The sequence below is a fragment of the Lontra canadensis genome, unplaced genomic scaffold, assembly GCF_010015895.1.
Source record: "Lontra canadensis isolate GAN:19392208 unplaced genomic scaffold, GSC_riverotter_1.0 scaffold475, whole genome shotgun sequence".
Classification (NCBI taxonomy): domain Eukaryota; kingdom Metazoa; phylum Chordata; class Mammalia; order Carnivora; family Mustelidae; genus Lontra; species Lontra canadensis.
In genome coordinates this window covers 28466-38297 of record NW_022631468.1, presented here as the reverse complement: position 1 = coordinate 38297, position 9832 = coordinate 28466, and positions in this window count along the sequence as shown.

Sequence of the window (9832 nt, the reverse complement as noted above, 5' to 3'; positions counted from 1 at the left end):
TTAGTAATTTGTGTCTTCTTTCTTTTTTTTCTGTAAGCCTGGGTAGAGGCTTATCAATTTTATTGATCTTTTCAAAGACTCAGCTTCTGTTTCATTGATTTTTCTCCATTGATTTCCTGTTTGCAATTTCTTTGATTTCTGCTCTAATTCTTCCTCTTTTTTTTTTTCTTCTGCTAACTTTGGATTTGATTTGCTCTTTTTTTCCTAGTTTCCTAAGGTGGAAACTTAGACGTCTGATTTTATACCTTTTATTCTTTTCTAATACAGGCATTTAATGCTATACATTTTTCTCTAAGCATTGTTTTTGTTGCATCCCACACATTTTGATAAATTTTTATATTTAGTTTTTCTTTCAGTTCTAAATATTTAAAAATTTCTCTTGAGGTTTCTTCTTTGACCTATGTGTTATTCAGAACTGTGCTGTTTAATCTCCATGTATTTTGTGATTTTTCAGTTATTCTTCTGTTATTGATTCCTATTTTAATTCTGTGGTCTGAGGACAGACATTGTATGATTTCTATTTTTGAATTTGTTAAAATGTGGGGGGGGGTGGGGTTGACCCAAAACGTGATCTCTCCTGGTGAATGTTCCATATGAGCTTGAGAAGAATGTGTGTTCCACTGTTGTTGAACAAAGTGGTCTATAAAGGTTGATTGTATCCAGTTAATTGATGGTGCTGGGGAGTTCAACTATGTTCTTACTGATTTTCTGCCTACTGGATCTGTTCATTTCTCTGACAGAGGGGTGTTGAAGTCTCCAGTTGTAATAGTGGCTTTATCTATTTCTCCTTGAAGTTTTATCAAATTTTGCCTCACATAATGATAAGGAAGATGTTTTCAAGATGGGGGAGAGAGATCAGACTTAACTCTGAATACAAAAAAAGGCAAGTGGGGATTTATAGCCAGTGAGAAGGAGGGCGTCAGTGGGTGGAAAATTACCAAGAGGAGATGTCAAGGATGGAGGATTCTTGTTAAACTGACCTAACAGTCCTGCTAGAGGCAGGCCAAAGACTTAGACATCAAATGTGGGGACTGGAGAACTTGATCAGATATCAACAGTGGGAGGATAATTTAGCAGGAGTCTTTGCTAAGACTGGGCTGGGCAGGCCAAAGACAGAGTGAGGGTCACAGTTGAGGCCTACTGAAAAGAGGACTTACGGAAGCCTAAAATGTGGTCAAGGGGAGAGTCTTTGTCAATATCTCCTCCTGTTCAAAGAAAGAAGAGACTTCCTTCTCAATCGGAGAAAGACAACTATCATATGATCTCCCTGATATGAGGGAGAGGAGATGCAACATGGGGGGTTAAGGGGGTAGGAGAAGAGTAAATGAAACAAGATGGGATTGGGAGGGAGACAAACCATAAGTGACTCTTAATCTCACAAAACAAACTGAGGGTTGATGGGGGGAGGGGGGTTGGGAAAGGGGGGGTGGGATTATGGACATTGGGGAGGGTATGTGCTATGGTGAGTGCTGTGAAGTGTGTAAACCTGGTGATTCACAGACCTGTACCCCTGGGGATAAAAATATATGTTTATAAAAAATAAAATTAAAAAAAAAGAAGAGACTTCCTTCTTTCTTCTAAACTATTAAAGTCCATTTATTGTCTCATCACTCTTTTGCTCATTAAGAACCAGTTGTTGAGATTTGGTAGTAGAAGATATTTGTTGGGTGGTGTGAGCCATCAGGCATTCAGTAAAGGGAATGTCTATGAAAACAAAAGAAAAAACAAAGATTAATGGTTAGAGAAAGTTATATATACAGCTCCTGAGCCTGGAGGGCAGCTAGTCAGAAAATGTCCATACACTGGGCTCAGAGCATCTTTCAGTGGTGGAATGAGAACAATAGCGGCAACCCTACAGATTTCCTGATTGGCAGTTTGCATGGTTATTTCCTGGGGGAGGGCATGGAAGGTGCAAGTCTCCCAGTGAAAATCCTATGTGGCCGACACAACACAGGTTGCCCATATGTGTTCTGCCATGGGGATGACTCCTCTGATGTTCACATTAAGTTGTCCAGCTTCAGCTTTTAGGGCTTCTTTCAGTTCTGGGGGAAATGTCAGCTACAAGACAACCTGGAGTCCCGATAAGGTTCTCGGCAGTCAGGTTTTAGTTCTCAGTGGTACCAAGCCAGGAGAGTGGGGGGAAAGTTGGAAATGCCGAGTTAGAGAGTTGTAGCCAGATATCAAAGGAGATGAAAGGAATTAAGAATTAGTAAGGACTGACATAATGTGTAGGATGACAAGATCCAGTCTAATTTACAGAGAGATAGCAAGGTAGTGAGTAAAATGAGTTTACCAAGGGTTGAAAAACAGCTCAAAGACAATGAATGGGAGGAGAATCTAATAAGCCACAAAGGCAGGCTATCGTTTTTGATTGAGACATAAAATTTCTTTCTATAGTCACCCTCACCTTTTTTATTCTTGCTTAAAAAATAAGTCTGATCTCATTAGATTTGGCCTGATTATTAACATAAATGTGGCAAGAATAGTAAGTGACCATATAGGCCTTTTTAAGTCTGCTTTGCTGGAACTTTTTTTGGTGGGCGAGAGGCCGAGGGAGCAGGCTCTATACTCAGCGTACAGCCAGAAGCAGAGCCCAACGTGGGGCTTGATCTCACACCCCTGAGATCATGAACTGAGCCAAAATCCAGAGACGGATGCTTAACCGACTGAGCCACCCAGCTGCCCCAGCTGGAACTTCTCATAGGAATCTCACATTAGACCTTTAAAAGCCTTCTGGAGTCCAGCCAAGAACTTGCCACAAGATTTCGTTTGCAATACCTATAGATTTGGGTGAATTCCTCTCTTCTCAAGATTCCCCCTCCTCCCTGAACAGCCTAAGATTCCTGGGCCTGCCTGGAAGTGACCCTCCTTATTCACCTGTAAGGCTAGGAACCCTGTAACCTAGGTATCAGACAGTTTTCTCAAGAGAGTTTTGCAAGCATTGGTTCCATAAAGTTAATCTTAGTTCCTTAAAACTGGTCATATCTGATTCTGTGCACATCATTCTCAAATATGACATTCCGATTGAAGTTTTGGTTATATAGGCAATGTTTCCAATTATGTCCTATTAGGAAGAGGACAGATTCTTATTGAACTTAGGCAAACAGTTATATTGCCACGGAAATAAAAATACTCAGAGTTTTCAAATTCTGGAGAGATGAGTTAGGGAGAAAAGATTAATGTTTCCTTTCTGTTTACAAAAGAACGATCTACCAGTTGTTACAAGTATAGATAATTTAGAAGAAAAAAGTGTTCCTTAAATCCAGCAGCAATATTCCAAACAAAAGCCGTAATTATCCTTCAGTTCACTCCCATGGAATTCATTCTTATCTGCTTGATCTCTGACTGGCAATTCTATGAGCCCATTTGCTTCTTCACTGGAGTTCTGAAAATCTTTTTTCTTTTTTAAAGTAATCTCTATACCCAAACTTACAACCCTGTGATCAAGAGTCACATGCTTCATCTACTGACCCAGACTGATGCCCCAAGTTCTGAAAATCTTGACTCAATCCAGTGGTGTGTTCCCAAAATCATTTAAGCAATGCCATCAGAAGCCTGTATCCCAGACTACCTGGGACAGTACTTTCCATGGGTCTTTGAGACTATTAAATTTTCAGGAAATTTTGCAAGTGGGTGGCTATCACATGGCTGGGGGTCAGGGGGGCATATCTACACCACAGGAATTAGCAAGTAAAGTCTCCCTTCACCACCCAGACCTGGTAGATAAACATTTACCAGAACACCACCAGGCACTTCCAACTCAGTTTATCCCAGACTGAACTCCCTATCTCCTCCCATAAAATCTGCTTCTCATTCTAAATTCTCATTCTCTATGTGAATAATGTCACCATAGACCCAGTTGTCAAATTAGAAATCTCTGGAGTTGTCCATGGCTTCTTTCTCCCCAGTCACTGAGTCTTGTCAACTCTCCCTCAGGAACGTTTTCCTGCGCTAATCCTCTCCGTCAGTATCTCAGCTCACACTCCCGTCATCTCTTGCCTTCACAACTGCAATAACCTCTTGAGGGATCTGCCTACCCCCAGTGCATCTGGACACTAATTCCCATGTAATCTCCCTAAAACCCCAGTGCAATCCAGTAACTTGCCATCATAGAGACTACAGGTGGCTCCCCCCTACCTGTGGGAGAATGTCTGGGATCTTCAGCATCGCCCACAGAAGCCTGCATTATGTGGCCACGAGTCTTCTTAGACTCACAATCGATATACCCCACGATATATCGCTATGATATACCCCACGGTCCAGTATGAACTGCTTCTTGTTCCCCTAGTGTGGCCTACTCATTCAACACTTTATGTTTTGGCCTATGTTATTCCTTCTGTCTGAAATCCTCTGTACCACTCAGAGCTTGGGAAATTTCTCCTCTTCTTTAAAGATCCAGCTCAGAAGGACACCTGGGTGGCTCAGTGGGTTAAGCCTCTGCCATCAGCTCAGGTCATGATCCCAGGGTCCTTGGATGGAACCCCACGTTGGGCTCCCTTCTCAGTGAGGAGACTGCTTCACCCTCTCCCTCTGCCTGTCCTTCCCCTGCTTGTATGCTCGCACTCTCTTTCTCTCTGTCAAATAAATAATAAATAAATAAATAAATTTTTTTAAAGATCTGGCTCAGAGTTAATATGTTTGGTGAATTCTCCCAAGAAAAGCCAGTCTTCTGCCTCCACCACACACACAGTCTCTTTGTGCCTCTAATAGAGAACTAATCACACAACGTTGTTGATACCTGTTTTAAAGGTCTGGCCCCCTCACTATATTGTGTCTTCACCCCTGGGACTCATACAGCACTTGCAACACAGTGAGAACACCAAAAATGTTGAAGAATAGATGGGAAGGTGAATGAATGGAGTTGATTCCTAGCCCTAAGAACTGGGCTGTTTCCTGGTTTGTTGTATAAAAGCCCCAACCTGGGGCACCTGGGGGGCTCAGTCGTTAGGTGTCTGCCTTCAGCTCAGGTCATGATCCCAAGGTCCTGGGATCGAGTCCCACATCCGGCTCACTGTTCAGCGGGGAGCCTGCTTCTCCCTCTCCCACGCCCCCAACTTGTGTTCCCTCTCTCGCTGCCTCTCTTGCTGTCAAATAAGTAAACCTTAAAAACAAAAACAAAAAAAGCCCCAACCTTAAGGCCCTACTCTGGTGCTCCCAGCTTCTCATTCTTACCTTGGTGCCCTGTGTGACACCCTGGCCTTCACAAGCGTCCTGCTTTATCCAGCTCTTGCCAAAACTTTTGATGTACGGCATCCCGCTCTAGAAGCCCAGGCCCCACGGCAAAGCCTCCATCACTGGCTGCCGACCACCTCGCTGCCTGGGGCTTCCTCCTAACATCTGCTGCATTCCAGGTGCTTGCTCCACCCGCCCGTTGAAACAGCTGGCTGGGGCCTCTGCCGCTGCTGCTCCTGAGATCTGCTTTTCCCTGATCTGCCCTCAATTCTTTGGCCATCTCTGTTCTTGCTTTCTCTGCCTAAAAATGGAGCACCCCCTCTTTTTTTTTTTTTTTTTTTACCACTGTCCAACCAGAAGATTAGGTAGAGCAGGCTGATTAAATTCATGGGCTCCAGACTCTAACTGCCTAGATTCAAATCTCACCTCTTCCACTTACAGCCAACTGCGTCATCTCGGGGCAAGTCATTTCATCTCCTTGAACCACAGTGGGCTCACCTGCAAAGTGGCCATAATAATGATAGCTATATTACAAGGTCACTGTGAGATTCTTTTTGAAAATATTTTATTTATTTGAGAGAGAGAGAGGGAGAGAGAGAATCTGAAGCAGACTCTGTGCTGAGAGTGTGCCACACGGGGCTCAATCCCAGGACCAATTGTGAGGTCACAACCCAAGCCAAAACCAAGACTCAGACCCTTCAACCGATTGCAGCCCCCCCAGGCGCCCCAGGTCCACATGAGATTTTAATAGAATGATGTCCTTAACGTGGCACCTGGCACATAGTAAATACCCAATGACTATTTGCTCTCATTATTATTTGTATGTTTCCAGTATCTGGGACAGAGCTGGCACTCAATCAACGTGTGTGGAGAGGGAAGGAGGAGATAGAATAACAATCACTGGCTCTTCAAGGTTTCCTGATCAAAGTCTGCCAATTCCACCCCCACCTCACGATGTAAACACATTACGGCCATTGGGTTCTGTCACTCAGCTAGTTCTGAAGCCCCCCCCTTCTCCAGGAGCCCTTTGCAGTGGCGAGCCAACAGCAAAGTGCGTCCCCACCCGCCTCGCTCTAAAACTCTCACAAATGCCCACTCCCACTTTTCACTGCACTTACCTGTGTTTATCCTGATGCCTGACCCCAAGGTGGATCACGGGCGTGAACATCTCTGAACTACACATTATACTACATCTTAGCCCATGTCGCCTGCCTCCCCCACGTGAATGTGCTTTCTGCATTCCCCATGTTAGTCAGCCCTCGTTGCCTCTGATTGTCAGGATGAAGACTGCGTGTAAACGAAAGAGAACAGCCAGAACCTTGCACAGAGAAATGCTTCAGAATCATTTCGTGATGAGAAAGAGAAGGTGGAAGCACAAGCTGGGGAGGGGATGGGATTTGTGTTATTCACTTACTTTTCACCCCAGCAGGGGCAGAAAGCATGCCGCCTCTTTCCTGCTCATTGGCCACATTTCTCTCAGAGGCCAGAGTGGCAAGCCTGGACAATGCAAAGGAGCTGTGGATGGGACTTAGCCAAGGGGCCTCCAAAGGGAGAGCGGGGGGGCTGCTAGGAGGGACTAGAAAAGGAAGGTGCTTACGTATTTCTCAGCACCTTCTTTGTTTCCCCAAGCGGCAAGCCCCTCTTTTCTCCTGGAGACACAATACCAAAGTGCAAAAGCTCCCTCCGGAATAGATGGGAATAGATGCCGGAGTCTCAGAGCACTTTGCAGACTGGGTGGTCCCTGAGTGTCTAGCCTTTGGTATGAGACTTGGGCCCCGGCGAATTTGCTGGGCACCCACTATGCACAAAGCCCTGTACAAGGCGGTGTAAAATCTAAGCGGAACTGGAAGCTTTCAATCACAGGCTCTGGCTGTGGCATAAGAGACACAGCAGAGAAGTGGTGATGATTGTGTGAGCATGAAAGAGCAATTGAGCCTACAAGCGCCCAAAGGCAACAAATTCAGCCAGTTCCTTGCCAGCTTCCTGCTAGAGATCAACTGGCTTGACTTGACCTTATCCAGGAAAGCATGCTGTGAAGACCGGCACGGGCACAGCATGGCTAGGGGCCCTTGCCCAAGTGAAAAAGTCCATTCATTCACCTATTTAAGTGGACTGGGTCCAGGACAGCTCCTTAGCTCAGTCTCAGCTCCCCTCTTCCCTCTCCCCACTCCTTAATGGCTCCTAGTCTGTTTCCTCTTTAGGGCTTCGGTCCCCAGCAAAGCTGCCACAGGTCCCCAGACCAGATGCTCAAGACCTCACAGAAATACCTGAAAACTCCCCATCCTAATTTTGCCTCCCCAGACTGCTCCCTCGGTGAGGCCGCCTCAGAGCTGCCTGACGTTTGGAAATTGAATGGAAACAGAGGCAGAAGCCCTGCCGGCGTCTCTCCTTCACCCACCCCCATCATCTGAAAGGAAGAGCTGAAAGAACAGTGACGGGTTAAGCTCCTTATAAGCAAGTGCACCTCCTCTCTCCTCCTATACAGCAGTCGTTTGGGGCTCCTCTATGTTTTAAAGTACACTGCAGAAAACGGTCCCCGCCAGGATTCGCCAAAACCAGTCCCCCACGGGTGGGGGCCAGCTAGGAGCCAAGGGAAAAAGTATGGGCGGGGCGGGGATCAGGAAGGGAACTGAGCGAAGAATTTGAGGGATGAGTCATCAAAAATAAGCCGGGCAAGAGAGCGGAAGTAGTCATGCTAGCTGGGAAGGAGCCGGACATTCATTAGCCGCACTCGCTGTCAATCACACCCGCCCCGCAAATGCCATGAAAGCCTTGGGGGGGCCCTCCCAGACCGGAATTCGGGTCTCGGTGGGGGCTCTAATGGCTTTGAAATCGGAAAAGACCGAGCGCAGGCGGCTGTCAGAGGAGTGTGACGCGGCACAGGCAGGCTTCTTGGAAAGATGGCGTTTGCTGTCAAGGTCACATGGCCACCTTAGGGACTAAAGGAAATACCATCTGAGAATAATAGGCAACGGCCCCTGGAGGACCCAGATTTTCAGAAGCAGTTGCAAATGCAGATTTTCCCCCTAGTCGACTCCGAAGCACGCTCCTGTTTGTCAGAACACATGTCCTAAAATACAACATCAAAACAAGATGGGTGGGGGGCTTCCCGGGCTCTCTCCTGTCTCTAGGAGCATGAAGCGGTTGGGGAGCCCGAGGAGGGGGGCGGTGGACTTCAGAACCAGAAGTCATCACCTACGCTCTCCCCAGGGACAGCCAATCTCACCAGATATCTTTTAGGCTAAAGGCTGAGCTGCTTGGGCTAACCTCTGACTTCTCACCTGTTTTTTGAAAGGTTGCCTTGAACATTACACCAGAGAAGTTCACCTTCAGTTTGGCTTTAGTTGATCCAGGATAGGATAAGAAATGCGAGTTAACCCATAAATTCATCTGTTTGTGTGGTGTTTTGTTAGTATCCTTCTCCCTTAGTCTCCTAGCAGCTGTTACTTTGCAAACATTGCAACCCTTTTGCAGCTACAGGACAGGATAAAAAGGGATTTGTTAACTTCTGGGCCTGTCCAAATAGGGGGCACCCCTCCTGTCCCCCTGTATTGTAGAGACCGGGGAAGAACTGGGGCATATGCAAGGAGTGACCCAAGCGTGGGATCATTCCAGTCTAACAGATTCTTTCCCTTTGCGCTTAGGCCCATAATCCTTCACGCTCCCACCCACAATCCAGACTCCAAACTGAGAGCTAGCCCAGGATTCATCAGCACTCAGAAGGGCCTGAAAAGGCAATGCCCCGAGAGAGTAGCACACAACAGAAAATCAGACCTCGGGGGGATCTGAGAATGGGCTGGCCTTTTCACTGGCTCTGTCTTGTCCTTGCCCAGCTCTGGCCATCCCAGTTCAAGCCACCCCTTCAGTTTACCCTCTGCTGTTTTCCCATCGATGAGGCATCATCAAACCAATCTGGTTTCAGTTTTATTGATGGCTTTGAGTCTATTCGAGAATGGGGTTTGAGGGGAAAAGGAGCCACCATCTCTCCTGTTGTCTGAGGCCCTGATTCTCCCTTCCTTCCTCTTTCAGAAGGGCTGTAGGAAGCGTAAGTGTAGCCTCCGAGAGTGGAATTCTTTTGGAGGAGCTTGGACTCAGTCATTTTAGAACGGTAGAGCCTACTTGGGGGGAACGGACAGGCAAACCTGAGCGCATGGAGGAAACCGACCCTTTTACTAGGACTCCCTTGACCACCCTAGGGACACATAACAGTTTCTCGTGGTCAGGTCTGAAAGAGAGCTTCTAGCATCTGTTGCGGATATTCAAGCCATCATGAGAGCGTGTGTGAGTGGGCTGTGGGTGGAGGGAGTGGGGACATGGCAAAATACACATTCCCAGGAGTACTCTGAGGACAAGAGCAACTTTGGTGGCAGAGGAAAGGATGGCCATGAGGCCCAGAGTAGCGCTTTCCCTTCCTCCCTCTTTTCCCTTACCCAAACCCCCGAGTGCCCCTGAATGGCTGGGTCTACCCTAAGGGAAGGAAGCTAACCCCATCCCTAGAATGCCGAGGTGCAGCACAGTGCCCTCAACTTAGGAAGGAAGCTGCTACACTGTGTGCTATATTCTGTCTCTGACACCAGGTGGCACCAAATTATAACTCCGAAGAAACCGTCGGGAAATGGACCTTGAGAGCCCTTGAACTATTTTCCTCTCCCTCTCTGCT